Genomic DNA, 17,751 nt, shown 5'->3' on the forward strand with positions numbered 1-17,751 from the left:
GAGGAGACCCAGGTTCAAATCTTCGCTGGGCCATTTCTTGAGCCAGCTCCTAGCTCCCAGTCTAAACTCCCTCATAGGTTATTGTAAGCATAAAATGGTAGGGGGCAGAACACCACCCCTGGCTTCTTGGAAGAAAGGCAAAACGTGAATGTAATGAAATAAATAAACGTGAGACGAAGAGCGACCTGCTATGTCATCAACACAGATCATTGTACAGTGGAACCTTGGTTTTCGAACTTAATCCCTTCCGGAAGACCGTTCGGCTTCCGAAAAGTTCAAAAACCGAGGATCAATGGCTGGCTGCAAAGTCAATGGGAAAAAATAAAAAATGCGCCTTGGAAGACGTTTGGCTTCCAAAAATCGTTAGAAAACTGGAGCAGTTACTTCAGGTTTTTCGGCGTTTGGTAGCCAAGGTTTGACTGTAGAGGATAAACCTCGCACAAGGCCTCTTAGCTTGAGGTGGTTGGTATTTTTAGAAGAAAACTAGAGGGCTCAACAGACTTGCGCATGCACAGTTTGTGAGAAGTGCCGAATTTGTTAGAAGACCATTTAAACAAACCTTTCCATCTTCCAAACTCGCAAATGTATTATGTTCCATTGGCTCTTTTAACCACTTCACTCACATTCACTGTTCTCTGTCCTCTGCTTGTGAAATTGCCAGGATACGTTCAGGCTCAACCAATAACCTGACCCATCCCCTCCTCTTCAAGCAAAGTGCAAGGGACAAACACACCTTTTTAAAATGCTGCTTTTTAGAGCACTGTGAAGCATGGAATACTATTTTAACTTTTGCTGAATGTGAGCCACGCTGAACACCCCGTGAAATCATTAACCACTCTAATAATTAGAACGTTTAAGTGCGGTAAGATGTTAACTGTTCCTCATTAGGTGTTCCCAGATACATTACTTAAGAGCCACAAACCTGCGGGGAAAGTGCTGCAGTATGGAATGGGAGTCAGTTTAACTAGCCACGCAGATCCGTCTTTTCTTGGCAACAACACGGCACAGCTCAGCGCTGTGATAATCCTGCTGCTTCATCACCTCTCGCACATCACAGAGAGGAGCAGGGAGCCAGAGGGGTTGGAGATCTCAGCATCAGCACAAACTGGGGTGGGGAAGGTTTAAATGGGGTATTTTCTTTTTAATCAATAAATACAAAACCTGCGCTGCTGAGAATGTGCATTAGTTTTCTTCTCCACATTCTGTCCTGTATTAGCAGTTTTCACACATGGCACAAGTAGCGTCTGAAGGCCTCAAATATTTTTTTGGGGGGGGCTGGGCGGAGGGAATCCTATTTACAGTGGTACCTCGGGTTACATACGCTTCAGGTTATATACGCTTCAAGTTACAAACTCCGCTAACCCAGAAATAGTGCTTCAGGTTAAGAACTTTGCTTCAGGATAAGAACAGAAATTGCGCAGTGGCAGTGCAGCGGCAGCAGGAGGCCCCATTAGCTAAAGTGGTGCTTCAGGTTAAGAACAGTTTCAGGTTAAGAACGGACCTCTGGAACGAATTAAGTACTTAACCCAAGGTACCACTGCATTATAAGCCAGAAATAGATTTTGAAATCTGTTGCACTGTAAGCAACTTGCTGGCATATGATGGCAGCACAAACTAACTTTTTGATTGAGAAGGGGTGGGTTCTCGTTTACAGATAAGGTAAACTGGAGGAAAAAAAATAAACAAGGACGAAGGATTCATAGTGGGAAGAGGAACACGCATTCCGAGAGCTGTAAGATTTATCACAAAATCTGGCTCCTTCAGGAGAAAGAACAAGGTATGATTTTAAAAATAAAATTAGTTTTTGGAGTAACTGTTATAAGAACAATGCACAACTACTGTAGCACCAACTGGGTTCTTGTGGCCCTTTGGTGTGACAGAACCAGCTAAAAAAGCCAATGCAATTCTGGGCTGCATCAATAGGAGTATAGCATCTAGATCAAGGGAAGTAATAGTGCCACTGTATTCTGCTCTGGTCAGACCTCACCTGGAGTACTGTGTCCAGTTCTGGGCACCACAGTTCAAGAAGGACACTGACAAACTGGAACGTGTCCAGAGGAGGGCAACCAAAATGGTCAAAGGCCTGGAAACGATGCCTTATGAGGAACGGCTAAGGGAGCTGGGCATGTTTAGCCTGGAGAAGAGGAGGTTAAGGGGTGATATGATAGCCATGTTCAAATATATAAAAGGATGTCACATAGAGGAGGGAGAAAGGTTGTTTTCTGCTGCTCCAGAGAAGCGGACATGGAGCAATGGATCCAAACTACAAGAAAGAAGATTCCATCTAAACATTAGGAAGAACTTCCTGACAGTAAGAGCTGTTCGACAGTGGAATTTGCTGCCAAGGAGTGTGGTGGAGTCTCCTTCTTTGGAGGTCTTTAAGCAGAGGCTTGACAACCATATGTCAGGAGTGCTCTGATGGTGTTTCCTGCTTGGCAGGGGGTTGGACTCGATGGCCCTTGTGGTCTCTTCCAACTCTATGATTCTATGATTCTATGATCATCCTCTTTAAAAACCCAGAGGAATGCTGTTTGATGTGTCCAATTACAAATAAATAGTAAAGAAAAAGAAAACCTTTACAAAATCACACTGCCATCCGGTACCTGATAAAATTAAAAACAAAACTCAAATCTCTAGAGGACAGAATTCCAAAGTCAGGAAGCCTCTTGAGGTCTGTGGGCATATAAATGTACGTGGCAGTAAATTCCATTGAACTCAATGGACTCTGCTCCTATGCAGATATGTATAGGATTGCAATGCAAGGGCCCTCATGGGACCCGGGTGATATATCTAAAAAGGTATTCCTGGTTAATCCCGGAGAGAAAGCCGGTACAATGCCTAATTTAATACTGGATGCCTCTCAGACTCGTGTTATTTTAAAAAATAGTTTTTTTAAAAAAAAAAAGGAATGCGTTGCTCTAGTCCTCACCATGCAAACAGTGTCCCTGGGAGCTCACAGGTTGAATGCTGGAAAATGTACAGTATTTAGATGATACTCAGACTACATTATGTAATCTAGGCAAATGCATGAATGACTGCATGATGAGTCTGCATAAAGATGAACCAGGTTCTGCGTGCTCTGCACTTATGACATTGTTTTATACTAAATTAGACTAATGTTGGTTCATCATCCAGCTTGGCACTTGCAGTGGCCGTCAGAGTCCTGGGACAGAGGACTTTCTCAGCCCTGCTACCCAAAATGCTCAGGTCAAATTTAGGGCCTTCTCCATGCAAAGAACGGGCTCCGGCGTGCAGCTGCGAGTGCACTCAAAATGCTCTGTCGTCTAATTTGATTATTTGCACCCTGCCTTTCAATGAAATGATTCTCAAGAAGACCGTGATCTGAGCCTGCAATTCTAAGAGAGGACAGCTGAAATGATCTTCTGCATCCCCTCAAGACAACACACAATTCAGCCCCTCTCGGCAGTGGCACCTGCCCTGTGGAACGCCCTCCCACCGGATGTCAAAGAGAACAACACCTACCAGACTTTTCGGAGACATCTGAAGGCAGCCCTGTTTAGGGAAGCTTTTAATGTTTAATAGACTATTGTATTTTAATACAGTGGTACCCCGCAAGACGAATGCCTCGCAAGACGAAAAACTCGCTAGACGAAAGGGTTTTTCGTTTTTTGAGTTGCTTCGCAAGACGAATTTCCCTATGGGCTTGCTTCGCAAGATGAAAACGTCTTGTGCCTTTTTTTTTTTAAACCGCCAATGCATTCCTATGGGAAACCATCAATACACATTGGTGCTTCGCAAGACGAAAAAACTCGTAGAACGAAAAAACTCGCAGAACGAATTAATTTCGTCTTGCGGGGCACCACTGTATTCTGTTGGAAGCCGCCCAGAGTGGCTGGGGAAACCCAGCCAGATGGGCGGGGTATAATAATAATAATAATAATAATAATAATAATAATAATATAATAATAATAATAATAATAATAAAGAACAGCAGCAGGACATGTACATGAAATGAGGGAAAGAGGCAGGCAAAGAGAGTCATAGAATCATAAAATCATAGAGTTAGAAGGGTCCACAAGAGTCATCTAGTCCACCTCCCTGCAATGCAGGAATCTCAACTAAAATACCCATGACAGATGGCCACCCAACCTCTGCTTAAAAACCTCCAATGAGGGAGAGTCTACTACCTCCCAAGGGAGTCTGTTCCAATGTCATAGAATCATAGAGTTGAAAGAGACCACAAGGGCCATTGAGTCCAACCCCTGCCAAGCAGGAAACACCATCAGAGCACTCCTGACATATGGTTGTCAAGCCTCTGCTTAAAGACCTCCAAAGAAGGAGACTCCACCACACTCCTTGGCAGCAAATTCCACTGTCGAACAGCTCTTACTGTCAGGAAGTTCTTCCTAATGTTTAGGTGGAATCTTCTTTCTTGTAGTTTGGATCCATTGCTCCGTGTCCGCTTCTCTGGAGCAGCAGAAAACAACCTTTCTCCCTCCTCTATGTGACATCCTTTTATATATTTGAACATGGCTATCATATCACCCCTTAACCTCCTCTTCTCCAGGCTAAACATGCCAGCATGTCAAACAGCTCTTACTGTCAGAAAGTTCTTCCTAATATTTACTCGGAATCTCCTTCCTTGTCATTTGAAGCCACTCGTTCCGAGTTCTACCCACCAGAGCAGGAGTAAACAAGCTTGCTCCATCTTCCATGTGGAAGCCCTTTAGATATGTGAAGATGGCCATCACACCATCTCCTCTTTTTCAGGCTCAACATACCCAGACCTCCTTCAATTGTTCCTCATAAGGCTTGGTTTCAAGACCCTTGATCATCTTGATCGCCCTTGTCTGCACACTTTCCAGCTTGTCAACATCCTTCTTAAACTGTGACACCCAGAACTGGACACAGGATTCCAGGTGTGGTCTGACCAAGGCAGAATACACAGGCACCATTACTTCCCTCACTCTGGACACAATACATCTGTGATGCAGTCTGGAATAGCATTACTGTAGCTTATTTTGCCTGTGCATCACACTCAGTGCCGGATTTACGTATAAGCTAAGCAAGTTATAGGTCAGGGCGCCACTCACTTGGGCGCCCCCAAAAAATTTAAAGGGAAAAAACCCTGGATGTACATTTCCAAAATATAAGATTAAAACCAAATAAAATAAAACCTACATACAGCAACAGTGTTTTGTGTTGTGTAGGCTCCTATTCGTTATGTGCAAATGGCTTTAGATACCTATTTGGTCCATAAATTACCATATATCATATATTCAACACAAAGAAACAATTTGTTGTTGACAAAGGACAGCTAGACATATAAAGGGCCCCATTACCTTCAGTAGCTTAGGGCCTCATCAAACCTAAATCCAGCCCTGATCACACTGTTGACTCATGTTAAGCTTGTGGTCTACTAAGACCCCTTAGATACTTTCCACATGTACAACCAGTAAGCCAAATGTCCCGCATCTGGTTCTTTTTGCCTAAGTGCAGAATGCTGTATTTGTCCCTACTGAAATTCAGTTTGCCACCACACTCCAGCAGATGTGGGCACCTTCAAATTTATCCTTTCCCCTCAAAGTAAAGGTAAAGGTAAAGGGACTCCCCCTGACCATTAGGTCCAGTCGTGGCTGACTCTGGGGTTGCGGCGCTCATCTCGCTTTATTGGCTGGGTCATATGGCCAGCATGAGTAAGCCGCTTCTTGCAAACCAGAGCAGCACACGGAAATGCCGTTTACCTTCCCGCCAGAGTGGTACAGTGGTGCCTCGCAAGACGAAAAGAATCCGTTCTGCGAGTCTCTTCGTCTTGCGGTTTTTTTCGTCTTGCGAAGCAAGCCCATTAGCAGATTAGCGCTATTAGCGGTTTAGCGGCTATTAAAGGCTTAAGGGATTAGCGGATTAGCTGCTAAAAGGCTATTAGCGGCTTAGATCAGCTGATAAGCGTCTCAGATCAGCTGTTAAGCGGCTTAGCGATCAGCTGTTAAACGGCTTAGGGGCTTGGAAAAAGGGGGGGGGAGGGGGGGAAAAACCCAGGAATCGCAAGGCATTTTCTTCTTGCGAAGCAAGCCCATAGCATATTCGTTTTGCGAAGCACCTCCAAAACGGAAAACCCTTTCGTCTAGCGGGTTTTCCGTCTTGCGAGGCATTCGTCTTGCCGGGCACCACTGTACCTATTTATCTACTTGTGCTTTGACGTGTTTTCGAACTGCTAGGTTGGCAGGAGCAGGGACTGAGCAATGGAAGCTCACTCCGTCGCGGGGATTCGAACTGCCAACCTTCTGATCGGCAAGTTCTACGCTCTGTGGTTTAACCCACGGTGCCACCCGCGTACCCTCATAGTAATTGCATCTCTTGCTACTCCCAACGGCAACTTCCTTGCTATTTAGCTTGGTTCTGTTATGTCCACCTGTTCTCACTACTGTTGAAGTGATGGCTTTGCATCTGTTCCAGTTTCTCAGAGCCTGAACTTGGGTTAAAAAAAAAAAACCATGCAGGCAGGACAGCAAGTTTTGGAGAAGGGTGGGAAGATTTTTTGCCTTTTCCTAAGGTGCTTCCTGGCTTGTTGCATCAATAGGAGTATAGCATCTAGATCAAGGGAAGTAATAGTGCCACTGTATTCTGCTCTGGTCAGACCTCACCTGGAGTACTGTGTCCAGTTCTGGGCACCACAGTTCAAGAAGGACACTGACAAACTGGAACGTGTCCAGAGGAGGGCAACCAAAATGGTCAAAGGCCTGGAAACGATGCCTTATGAGGAACGGCTAAGGGAGCTGGGCATGTTTAGCCTGGAGAAGAGGAGGTTAAGGGGTGATATGATAGCCATGTTCAAATATATAAAAGGATGTCACATAGAGGAGGGAGAAAGGTTGTTTTCTGCTGCTCCAGAGAAGCGGACACGGAGCAATGGATCCAAACTACAAGGAAGAAGATTCCACCTAAACATTAGGAAGAACTTCCTGACAGTAAGAGCTGTTCGACAGTGGAATTTGCTGCCAAGGAGTGTGGTGGAGTCTCCTTCTTTGGAGGTCTTTAAGCAGAGGCTTGACAACCATATGTCAGGAGTGCTCTGATGGTGTTTCCTGCTTGGCAGGGGGTTGGACTCGATGGCCCTTGTGGTCTCTTCCAACTCTATGATTCTATTTGTTTGAAGATGCGCCTTGAAGGAAACAAACTAGGGTCATTTGAGAACTCCTCATCAAGGACCCCCAATAAGGCGAGGCCACCAACTTGCAACTTCCACTGGTGAATCCAGAGACGCTCATATGATTCTGCAGCAGAGCAGACACTTGTGGCTTCTTATACACACAGAGCACTAATAGGAAAACGCACTGCCTCTTCTGCCTCCAATCCCAAGTACAAACACTGAACAGTTTTCAGAAAAATATAACCTATGTAAATGCAGCACCTAAATCAAGTTACAACAGTACTGTACATGCATAGGGCAAGGCTGAGAAGGGCAGGTTTGTTTTTTTCTCAAGCTATGTGCAAAACAATATTGCAAAAAGGGCAAGCAGGATTCATTTCCTGCCTGCTCCTCCATAACAACATGAAGCAATAGGTCTGCTCTCTTCTGAGCACAGAAAGGGAGACCTTGAAATGTGAGCTCTCTGTCAAAATAGGCTAGCCCCTTTTCTAGGAAGCAGAGTATGTACAACCCTCTTTGAGCCAGGGCTGACCGGGACTGTGCCACTCTTGCCACACCTCTTGCCCTTATGTGCCTTATCATGGAGAAGCAGTGACAAGCGGAACAAAGCAGATCGGAAGAAGCCCTACAGTTCCCCTCTATTAAGTTGTGAGTGGACATAGCAGGCGACACAGAGATTTATCCAAATGGTTCTTTATAGTAAGCTGTAACTGAACTGAACAGCTCAGCCGGCCTGCTTTTATAGGCAGCCGGCTGTCAACATTGTAACAACAACAACCCAGAGTTTCCCACTTAAATTAACTTACGTGGACCTGAGTGAAAACTACCGCATTTTTCGCTCTATAGGCCGCCCTTTTTCCCCTCCAAAAATTAAGGGGAAATGTGTGTGCATCCTATGGAGAGAATGCAGGCTCCTTTGCTTCAGCGATAGCAACGCGAAGCCTCTGAAGCGCAGAGGGAGAGCTCCCCCCACACTCCGGAGGCTTCGCTTTGCTTTCGCTGAAGCCTAGAGAGCGAGAGGGGTCAGTGCACAGTGACCCCTCTCGCTCTCCAGGCTTCAGGGATAGCTGCCTGAAGCCTCCGGAGCACAGTGGGAGCTCCTGCTGCGCTCCGGAGGCTTTGGGTTCCTTTTGCTGAAGCCGGGAGAGCAAGACTCTCCTGGCTTCAGAAGAGAGCTGCGCAGCACCCCTTCAGCGAAGCGGGAGGAGAAATGGAAGGGGCTCCGTTCTCCTGCCGCTTCGCTGAAGGGGCGCTGAGCAGAGAGGGGGAGATTTTTTTTTTCTTGTTCTCCTCCTCTAAAACAAGGTGCGTCCTATGGTCGGGTGCGTCCTATAGAGTGAAAAATACGGTATATACACAATACCCCTGGTGGCCAGGGTGAGAACGTCAATACATAACACCCTCCTTAGCTGCAAATGAGGCTCAACACATCATCAAGAGAACAGGTGCATTCTGGATTGGGCTGCAGAAACATTGAAATGGTGGCATAATATGAATGAGGGGGGGGGGATATTGTGAGAAGGTGAATTTGGTGGGGAAGTGGTTTTTGGAAGCAGAAATTATGTGCAGGGATCTGGGAAGGAGATTAAGCAGGAATGGCAGTGGGGCAGAAGAGTTGGAACTGGTTTAAATTGTTCTATAAGCACATAAGAAGATCCCCAGCCAGATTGGGGGGGGGGTATAAATAATAAAATTATTATTAAAAATTATTATCTATCTAATTCAACATTTGGTCCAGACAGATTGAGATGAATCTGCCCTTCCCTGTTTGTTTGTCTCTAGCATCTAGTAACTTACAAGTATACTGGACTACAGCTTTGGACATATTATGGGCAACAGAAGGACATGCAGGAATAAGACTGGTTGGAGCATCCTCACTTTTTTGAGGAACCGCTGACAATGTATAAATCACCATAGGGGAGTGCTACATAAATAGTAAATCTGCATTTGTAAAGCATCTTGGGGACAGTGCATTTCAAAGAGCTGAACATATATATATTGTGTGTGTGTTTTGAAATTAATTCTACACTTTTCTGTCCCACACTTCAGCTGTGAACGACTCCCAGAACACCTAACAATCCTCTAAAAATGAAAATCAGAAGCAAAAATGCTAACTTTAAAACAACAGAAACAGATATTAAAACCAGAGCCAACTAAGATCCAATCTGTTCTCAGTATAACATCTAACAGGTCTTCACCCAGCACTAAAAGGATAACCAAATTGGTGCACATTTCTACAGAGGCCCAAGATGTAGTAAAGGGAGCCTACGTACAACAATTCAACAAGAAATGCAATTAAAAATAATCCTACAGCTATAAAGCTGTATAGTCACACAGTTATAATAAAATTAAACACCTGCAGCCAAATTAAGCGTTCAGAGTGCATACCTGAGAGAAAAAAACTATATGGCCTAAATATGGCCAACCTCAGGGCCAGTGGGCAGAAATTTATGTAGATGGCCCTCCTATGAACCTTCAGAGATCTCTCATGGCACAATGAAGGAGTTTCAGACAGGTCTTTCCAACAGATCTCAAAGGGTTATACAGTACAGTGGAAACTTGGTTGTCGAACTTGAGTCCGTTCGACTCCTGGAACCGTTCGACAACCGAGGTGCAGCTTCTGATTGGCTGCAGGAACTTCTTGCACTCAATCAGAAGCCGTGGAAGCCACATTGGACGTTCAGCTTCCAAAGAACGTTTGCAAACTGGAACACTCACTTCCAGGTTTGCGACATTTGGGAGCCAAAACGGACTAGTACCAAGGTGTTCGAGAACTAAGGTACGACCGTAGTGTTGTTGATACATATTGTCCATTTACCGGTAGCTCTTCTAAATCCCACAGCCATATTCTAAAACCTTTTACTGGTTTGGGTGACCGACCAAAAATTTGTGGTCACCAGGCCCCTTACCCCAAAGGGTGGGATCTTGTCCCTATTTTTATTTTACATGCCTCTGGATTGTAATAAAACCTCAAGGTGGATTACGAAAGAAAGAAAGAAATTATTGCGGTGGGGGGTTTAAAAACAAGTATTTAAAACATTCACAAATAATTAAAATCAAAAACAAGGTAAAACCAGATTAAAACGCTGCATTTTGGAGAACAACCCCTTGCACTGGTAGAATTGTGTTGCACACTCGGAGCATGGAAACTCTCATGATGCCTTTATTCAATCTGATTTTCATTAATTCTGATTAACTGCTCATTTAAAAGAGGTGTGGTCGTGGATTTTAAATTGTCGGTTTTGTGTGACTGTTTCTGCACACTGCCTGATGAGGATACTGGTCCCGACAGGCAGAATAGAAATCTGGAGCTGGAAAGGGAGACAAGGATCGCCCCTTACATTTTACGCTACCTTGCTGCAGTTGTGGGGATGCTTGGAGGCCACAGGAGGGCAAAGCCAAACTAGAAGACCTGACCTTCCACTCTGGGATATGATGGGCAGGGCTGAACGTTCGGCTGCTGTGCTTCCGAGACACTTGCAACATATGCTTCAGGAGTGCAGAAGGAAAGCAAGCCCAGTGCGCTCCCAGTGTGGACTTGAAACTGCAGGGCAATCCCCTGACTGCTTCTCCAGCCCCCAAGGCTGGAAGTCTGAGGTGAGGTTCATCCTGCTTGCCGGAAGGAAGCACAATGATGAGAGGAACTGTGGACCCTTGCCCATAGGCATTAGTGCTAACCATTTAAGACTGGTTCCCCCAGGACGCTGCTTAGCTCCACAGCAGATAATTAAATTGGATTGCCACTGAGCAAAACACCAGTGGCAAAACCTGAGTGTCAAAAAGTGTCACAGGGCCATGCTGTGAAAAGCAGACCCCCTCCTTCTGCACGGCTGGAGTCTAACCAAAATCCAGGCCTTCCTTATTGCCACAGATAGCTTCTATGGCAGGAAGTAGATGAAGGCTGCTGTGCACATTTGTCTATGACTGACAATGGAATGCTCCACTGTGCATTAATTATTATTATTATTATTATCATTATTTATTTATTTATATCCCACCCTCCCCAGCCAAAGCTGGGCTCAGAGCAGCTAACAACAGTAAAAATAGCACAGTTTACATAAAATCACAGTCAATTAATTGAAACACATTCTAAAATCAATTCAGAATCAAATCAATGGCAACCATTGGGCTCGAGTTCTATGAGGATTACAGAAGGAGAGAGGGGGTTAGACTGTGCCTTGACCAAAGGCCTAGTGGAACAGCTCTGTCTTGCAGGCCCTGCGGGAAGATGTCAAGTCCCGCAGGGCCCTAGTCTCTTGTGACAGAGCATTCCACCAGATCGGGGCCACAACCGAAAAAGCCCTGGCTCTGGTTGAGGCCAGCCTAACCTCCCTGTGGACCTGGGATCTCCAAGATATTTTTATTTGAAGACCGTAAGGTCCTCCGTGGGACATACCAGGAGAGGCGGTCCCATAGGTAAGAGGATCCTAGGGCTTTAAAGGTTAAAACCAGCACCTTAAACCTGATCCTGTACTCCACCGGCAGCCAGTGCAGCTGGTATAGCACTGGGTGAATGTGATCCCGCGGCGAGGACCCCGTCATTTAGGGAGGGGGCACCGAGTTAAAATGAGAGTGTACTGTGCAGGTAGCCCAACTTATCAAATGGTTATCAAATGGTAACAGGGCTTAATTTGAACCTGATCACAATGCCAGGGACATGGTAGGTGCAACATGCCTTTCCAGTAAACAGCCACAACCAGAGCGCAAACAGGTTGAATTGGGAGTCTTTTAAGGAGACTGTGACTTCCAGGCAAATATGACATCTCTGAACTACTGAACTGCAGTGAAGCAAATGGGCAGAATTTGAGGCATGGATCTTACAGGGGTGTTGAAGATGTGCCTGGGCTGTACCACTTCTGCTAGCAGATGGGGGAATGCATGACAGAATGCTTCTCCATTCAAAAGCACAAGGACGCTAAATTAGAACATACATACATCCCGCTTGACCAACAGGACATTCAGGGATTTATTTTTATTATGGGTATTCAAGTTTTCCAAAACCTCACATACTGCCTGAAGTGCTACAGTACAGATGCAGCTTTAACACCTGGGTAAGGGACACGGGTGGCGCTGTGGGTTAAACCACAGAGCCTAGGACTTGCCGATCAGAAGGTCGGTAGTTCGAATCCCCGCGACGGGGTGAGCTCCCGTTGCTCGGTCCCTGCTCCTGCCAACCTAGCAGTTTGAAAGCACACCAGAGTGCAAGTAGATAAATAGGTACCGCTCTGGGGAAAGGTAAATGGCGTTTCCGTGCGCTGCTCTGGTTCGCCAGAAGCGGCTTAGTCATGCTGGCCACATGACCCGGAAGCTGTACGCCAGCTCCCTCGGCCAATAAAGCGAGATGAGCGCCGCAACCCCAGAGTCGTCCGCAACTGGACCTAACCGTCAGGGGCCCCTTTACCTTTTAAGAAGGCCTTAGACTTGGGCTCATTTTGTTGGGCTTTAATAAAACAAATAAACAAATGCTTTAATACTTCTCCAATTTGTCGCCGTGGCCTTTGTATGTGTGCATGGCAACACTGCTCTCAAGCTGTAGCCAAGCCTTGCCCATCGTGGTGCCCTCCAGATTATGCCAGGCTACAAAACCTCTCCCCATCATCCCTGAGCTTTGGCCATGCTGGTTGGGGTTGACAACATCTGGAAAGCACCGCAATGAGGAATTTAAAAAAGTCGAAGCCCTAAATGTCAATTGCAGTGTAGGGTAACGAAAAAGGTGCATAAACCTATACCTACAGTGGCTTATCTGTATACCCCACCCAAGCTGTCCTGGCTTTGGGAATGCCACTTTGAATTACCGAAAGCCAGGAAGAGGAATTCAGTTCTGCGGGTGCCCTGCCCACCCCAGTGAGCACTGCCTGGAACTTATATATTTACATATATATTTAGCTTGCTACTGCCTAGCAAGTTTTGGCCACCTGCCAGGAGCATCAGACGTTCAACTTCCTGAAACCACCTTCCTAGCTATAGGAAGTGGTTGCCAACTAATCACAAGAGGCCAGGCACGTCCTGCTCCTACGCCTTTCGCGACAGAACTCAGCAGGTGAACCTCTATGCACCATAGGGCTGAATTCAGCAGGTGATAAGCACTGTCACCTGCTGGCCTCTGCACATCCCGGCTGCTGCCAAAAGCACAGGAGCAGAGGCTGGGGTTTGTTTGTTTTTTTAAAAAGGAGGGGCCAACTCATACCCCCTTCATTTTTGGAGTAAAGCCCACACTGCCTTTGTTTCTTGACTCAGGTGCTGAACTGGATCCAACATTGTCCAGGGGCAGAATTAATATCCCTCCTAAATCTTTTCCAAAAAGAGGGGTGGCACGGAAACCTCGCTGGCCAACGCACCCCCAGCTTCAAAATAAAGACAGTGTCATTCAGGCACCCGTTCCTGATCTCTTTATCTTTGGGCTCTAAATCGTGCTGCCCAAATATTCCCCACTAACCGCATTATTATTATTATTATTATTAGGGGAGAAAACCCGCGCGCCCACATAATCGCTAATCCGGAGCTCGCCTCCGCTGCCCAAAAAACCAACGCCTTTTCTCCTCCGGCTGCGCCTGGCGGATCCAGCCCGAAGAGTCTCCAAGGAGGCGTTTCTCACCCGGGCAAGGCGGCTCTCCACCAGCGCGCAGGGCAGGCGGGTAGGTCCAAAGCCGGCTGCGCTATTGCGCGACGCAACCCCCCAAGCCCTGGCTTGGCATCACCTCGCCTTTGGTCTCCCAGGGAAGAGCTGCCTCGCCGCCACCCCTTGCAAAAAACAAACCACACTCCCAACTCCCTCAGGATGAATGAGCAAGCAAAAATAACCATAACGAAGAAGCAAAGTTACCTTTTTTGCTGCGGGGGGCGCGGAGCCTTTTGGGGCTTTTCCTGCCGCAGCTGCTGCTGGAAGTTGCTTCTCCGCCTCCCCAGCCGGATGTCGGAGTCTTTGGAGGCAGCGGCAGCTCCTGGCTTGCGCGCACGAGAGCGGAGCCTCCCTGGCGAAAGGAGGAAGGTGTGCCCGGGCTGCCTTTCCGCTGCAGACCTCAGCAATCGACCTTCCACATCACCCAGCCACTCCCTCCCTCCCGGAGCGGGTAAGGAGGGGAGGGCGGCGGCGGCGAGAAGCGCGCAGCCAGCCTGCCTCTCTGATTGCTTGCTTGCTTGCTTGCTTTCGTCCGTGCGCCCTCGCCCATGTCTTGGCTTGGCTAATGTTGGGAACATGCGCGCCGCCTGCAAGCAGGAGCCGGGCTGCAGAAAACGCCCAAGGCGAAGCCTGCTGTCAGGGCTGGAGCAAGACGTTTTGGCGCCCGAGGCGGAACACAAAACGGAACAAGCGGGGAAGAAAGATCTACATCAGGAACAAGGGGCGCCCTGTAGAGGCGTAGTTTGCTGAGGAGGAGGCAGATCTGGCCACCAAAAAGAGTATCCGCTTCGTGGCCAGATCTGCTGTCCCTGTGGATCCTGCCACCCGAGGCAGTTGCCTCACCTTGCTGCTAAGATGGGCCAGCCCTGCCCGCTGTACCTTTGCTTCAGCCAGACCTACAATCGGAGAGGTTCTCCTATCCCCACTTGCACAGGGTGGACCCATTTCTCCTGCAAAGAGAGAGAGAGAGGTTTTATGGTTTCTTACTATTTATTAGATTTGTTAAGTCACTTTATCATGTCCAGGGCAACCCAGAGTAACTTACAACCTGTAGCTTTAAGCTGCAATCCTTACCCTGCTGACCCTGGGAGTAAGCGCACTTGAATCCAGTAGGGCTTCCTTCTGAGTAGAGATGGCTAGGTCGGCACCATTAGTTACTGCCAGTGGCTGGCAAAATCCAGCAGGTGTTTCATATTTTATTTAATTCTATTTATACCCCACCTTTTCCTCTAGACAAGGACTTAAGGCGGCTTACAGATAAAAATAAGAGCAGCTCAAAACATTGGGGGGAATAGTTAAAAGAATAAAAATAAAAAATTGATAGTGTAGATATAGACAGTGTTTTTTTTTGGGGGGGGGGGGAGTACGCCTTTAAAGACCAAACTTTGCTGTGGGATAAAGACATGATGTTTTGTGGCCCTTTCTCCAGCTGTCTAGCACCGTGAAATATCGGAGTCTACAGGTGACCAATGCCAAGTTATTTTCAGCCCATAATAATAATTTATTATTTATACCACGCCCATCTGGCTGGGTTTCCCCGGCCACTCTGGGCACTCCTAACAGAACATTAAAAACACGATAAAATATCAAACATTAAAAACTTCCCTAAACAGGGCTGCCTTCAGATGTCTTCTAATAGTCAGATACTGGTTTATTTCCTTGACATCTGGTGGGAGGGCATTCCATAGGGCTGGTGCCACCACCAAGAAGGCCCTCTGCCTGGTTCCCTGTAACCTCACTTCTCGCAGTGAGTGAACTGCCAGAAGGCCCTTGGAGCTGGACCTCACTGTCAAGGCTGAACGATGGGGGTGGAGATGCTCCTTCAGGGATACTGGGCTGAGGCTGTTTAGGGCTTTAAAGGCCAGTGCTGAGGGTTAAACCACAGAGCCTAGGACTTGCCGATCAGAAGGTTGACGGTTCGAATCCCCGTGACAGGGTGAGCTCCCATTGCTCAGTCCCTGCTCCTGCTAACCTAGCAGTTCGAAAGCACGTCAAAGTGCAAGTAGATAAATAGGTACTGCTCCGGCGGGAAGGTAAACGGCGTTTCTGTGCGCTGCTCTGGTTTGCCAGAAGCAGCTTAGTCATGCTGGCCACACGACCTGGAAGCTGTACGCCGGCTCCCTCGGCCAATAAAGCGAGATGAGTGCCGCAACCCCAGAGTCGGCCATGACTGGACCTAATGGTCAGGGGTCCCTTTACCTTTAGCAACACTTTGAATTGTGCTTGGAAACCACTGCTCCTTATATCCACTGCTCGGCCCTAAACAGGTCTCAGCTCAGCCAGTGTCCAGATTGTGAAGACTGCCTGGCTTGCTAACTGACTTGCTCTTCTGCCTTTAGCAGCCAGTTTTTTTGCACAAATCAGCAGGTGCTCTTCACGATCTAGTGGTCAATGTTGTCTCTTGCTGTACTTTGCCATTAAACTCACAGGTGCAGAGGCTGGTCAAGGCAAGTTGAGACCTTCAGTCGCCAGCTTCTGAAAGAAGAGTAAAATGAGATGAGGGGCAGAGAGACCCAGAGCAGCAGAAAACCTGAAGCATTGAGGAAGGCTGACTAGGCTTTCATTAACTAAGCAAATATTTGTTTGCAGGTCTGTAGCAATTTTCGGAAGAAACCGGATACAGCTGTATAGCACCACCTAGTGGTGCTTAGAGTGGAAATCATTTTGAAGTAGAAAACATTTCCCTATTGCTGAAGTATCATCCCCCCGCCCCCATTTGATGTTAACATTTTATATACTAAAAATAATTTAACAATGTCGTCCCTCCAACAAGTTAGGGGCTGCAGATCTTCTGTGCACTCAGCACCAGAGATGTGGAAGAAGTGGAAGTTTGAGTATTGTTGCTTTTTTTTTTGTAAAGCCAGAATTGGGGAATGTAGGGTGTTCCTTGCCAATCTATGGCTGATAGGCTCCTCAAGCCTCTGCTCTCTGCTGCTGCTGTTGTTGTTGCTGCTGCTGCATCCCTCAATGCTGCTTTCAGAGCTCTTCCTGCTTGGTCCCAGTTTCCTCCAGCTCTCAGCCCTCTCATCCATCCCACTTCATTTCTTCCTTTTTGATTTACAGTCTTGTTTTTTGCTTCCCTGTCTTCTTAACCTCCAATTTTAGCTTCACTCTTTCAACAAATTCTGCTTGCACCTCATACCCAGGAGTAGCTCTTGAGTCACGAGGGCTGAGTTGCCATTGGGTTTTAGATAATAGCCCTTTTCTACTGTAAGTGGATCTTGGATACAGAATAAACTACGTTTGCTGTGCATTAATGCTCTCCCTGGTATCTCTTGTGGCTCATTCTGCAATAATTGGGTTCTTTAAAGCTCAGCTACCACTGCTGTCAGTCAAATATGACACACATTTGAAATTTGAGCACCCCTCTTTTTATATTGGGTTTTGTGGTTTCTGATTAAGAATTCTCCCACTTATAGCCAATTTGGCAGGCCTCTTTCCTGATCCACGAATTCTTTAAACAGCAGAACCCTTGCTACTATTACTCTTTAGGCACTGTTAGGGGAGCGGTGGCTCTGTGGTCTAAACCACTGAGGCTCTTGGGCTTGCCGATTGGAAGGTCAGTGGTTTGAATCCATGCAGGGGGTTGAGCTCCCGTTGCTCTCTCCCAGCTCCTGCCAGCCTAGCAGTTCGAAAGCACGCCAGTGCAAGTAGATAAATAGGCACCACTGTGGCAGGAAGGTAAACAGTGTATCCATGCACTCTGGCACTCGTCACAAGGTCCCGTTGCACCAGAAGCGGTTTAGTTATGCTGGCCACACGACCCGGAAAGCTGTTTGCGAACAAATGTCAGATCCCCTGGCCCAAAAAGCAAGATGAGCACCACAACCCCATAGTTGCCTTTGACAGGACTTAACCATCCAGGGGTCCTTTACCTTTACCTTTTTTAGACCCTGCCTAAGGAGGTTAGGAAGTCTTAATCTCTGCTAAGGTTTTGTACTAGTTGTGCAAATTGTTAGATTTCAGATTGCACTTGAATTGATTGGGTGGTTTGTTCAGTTAATTATACAGTGGTGCCTCG

The 17,751-nt window shown here is 46.9% G+C and overlaps 1 protein-coding gene across 2 annotated transcripts in view; it reads right to left on the minus strand.

The window, feature by feature from the left end:
* RAB3D (RAB3D, member RAS oncogene family) overlaps positions 1–14,156 on the minus strand; it is a 31,957-nt gene extending 17,801 nt beyond the window's left edge. Inside the window, exon 1 of one of the 2 annotated variants that reach the window (XM_083420749.1) lies at positions 13,935–14,156. The gene's annotated coding sequence lies outside the window, so the exon portion shown is untranslated. The remainder of the gene's footprint in view (positions 1–13,934) is intronic. The other variant, XM_083420748.1, reaches the window with a different exon arrangement.
* Positions 14,157–17,751: the final 3,595 nt, after the last annotated feature.

The sequence above is a fragment of the Podarcis tiliguerta genome, assembly GCF_965153285.1.
Source record: "Podarcis tiliguerta genome assembly, chromosome: 17".
Taxonomy (NCBI): Eukaryota; Metazoa; Chordata; class Lepidosauria; order Squamata; family Lacertidae; genus Podarcis; species Podarcis tiliguerta.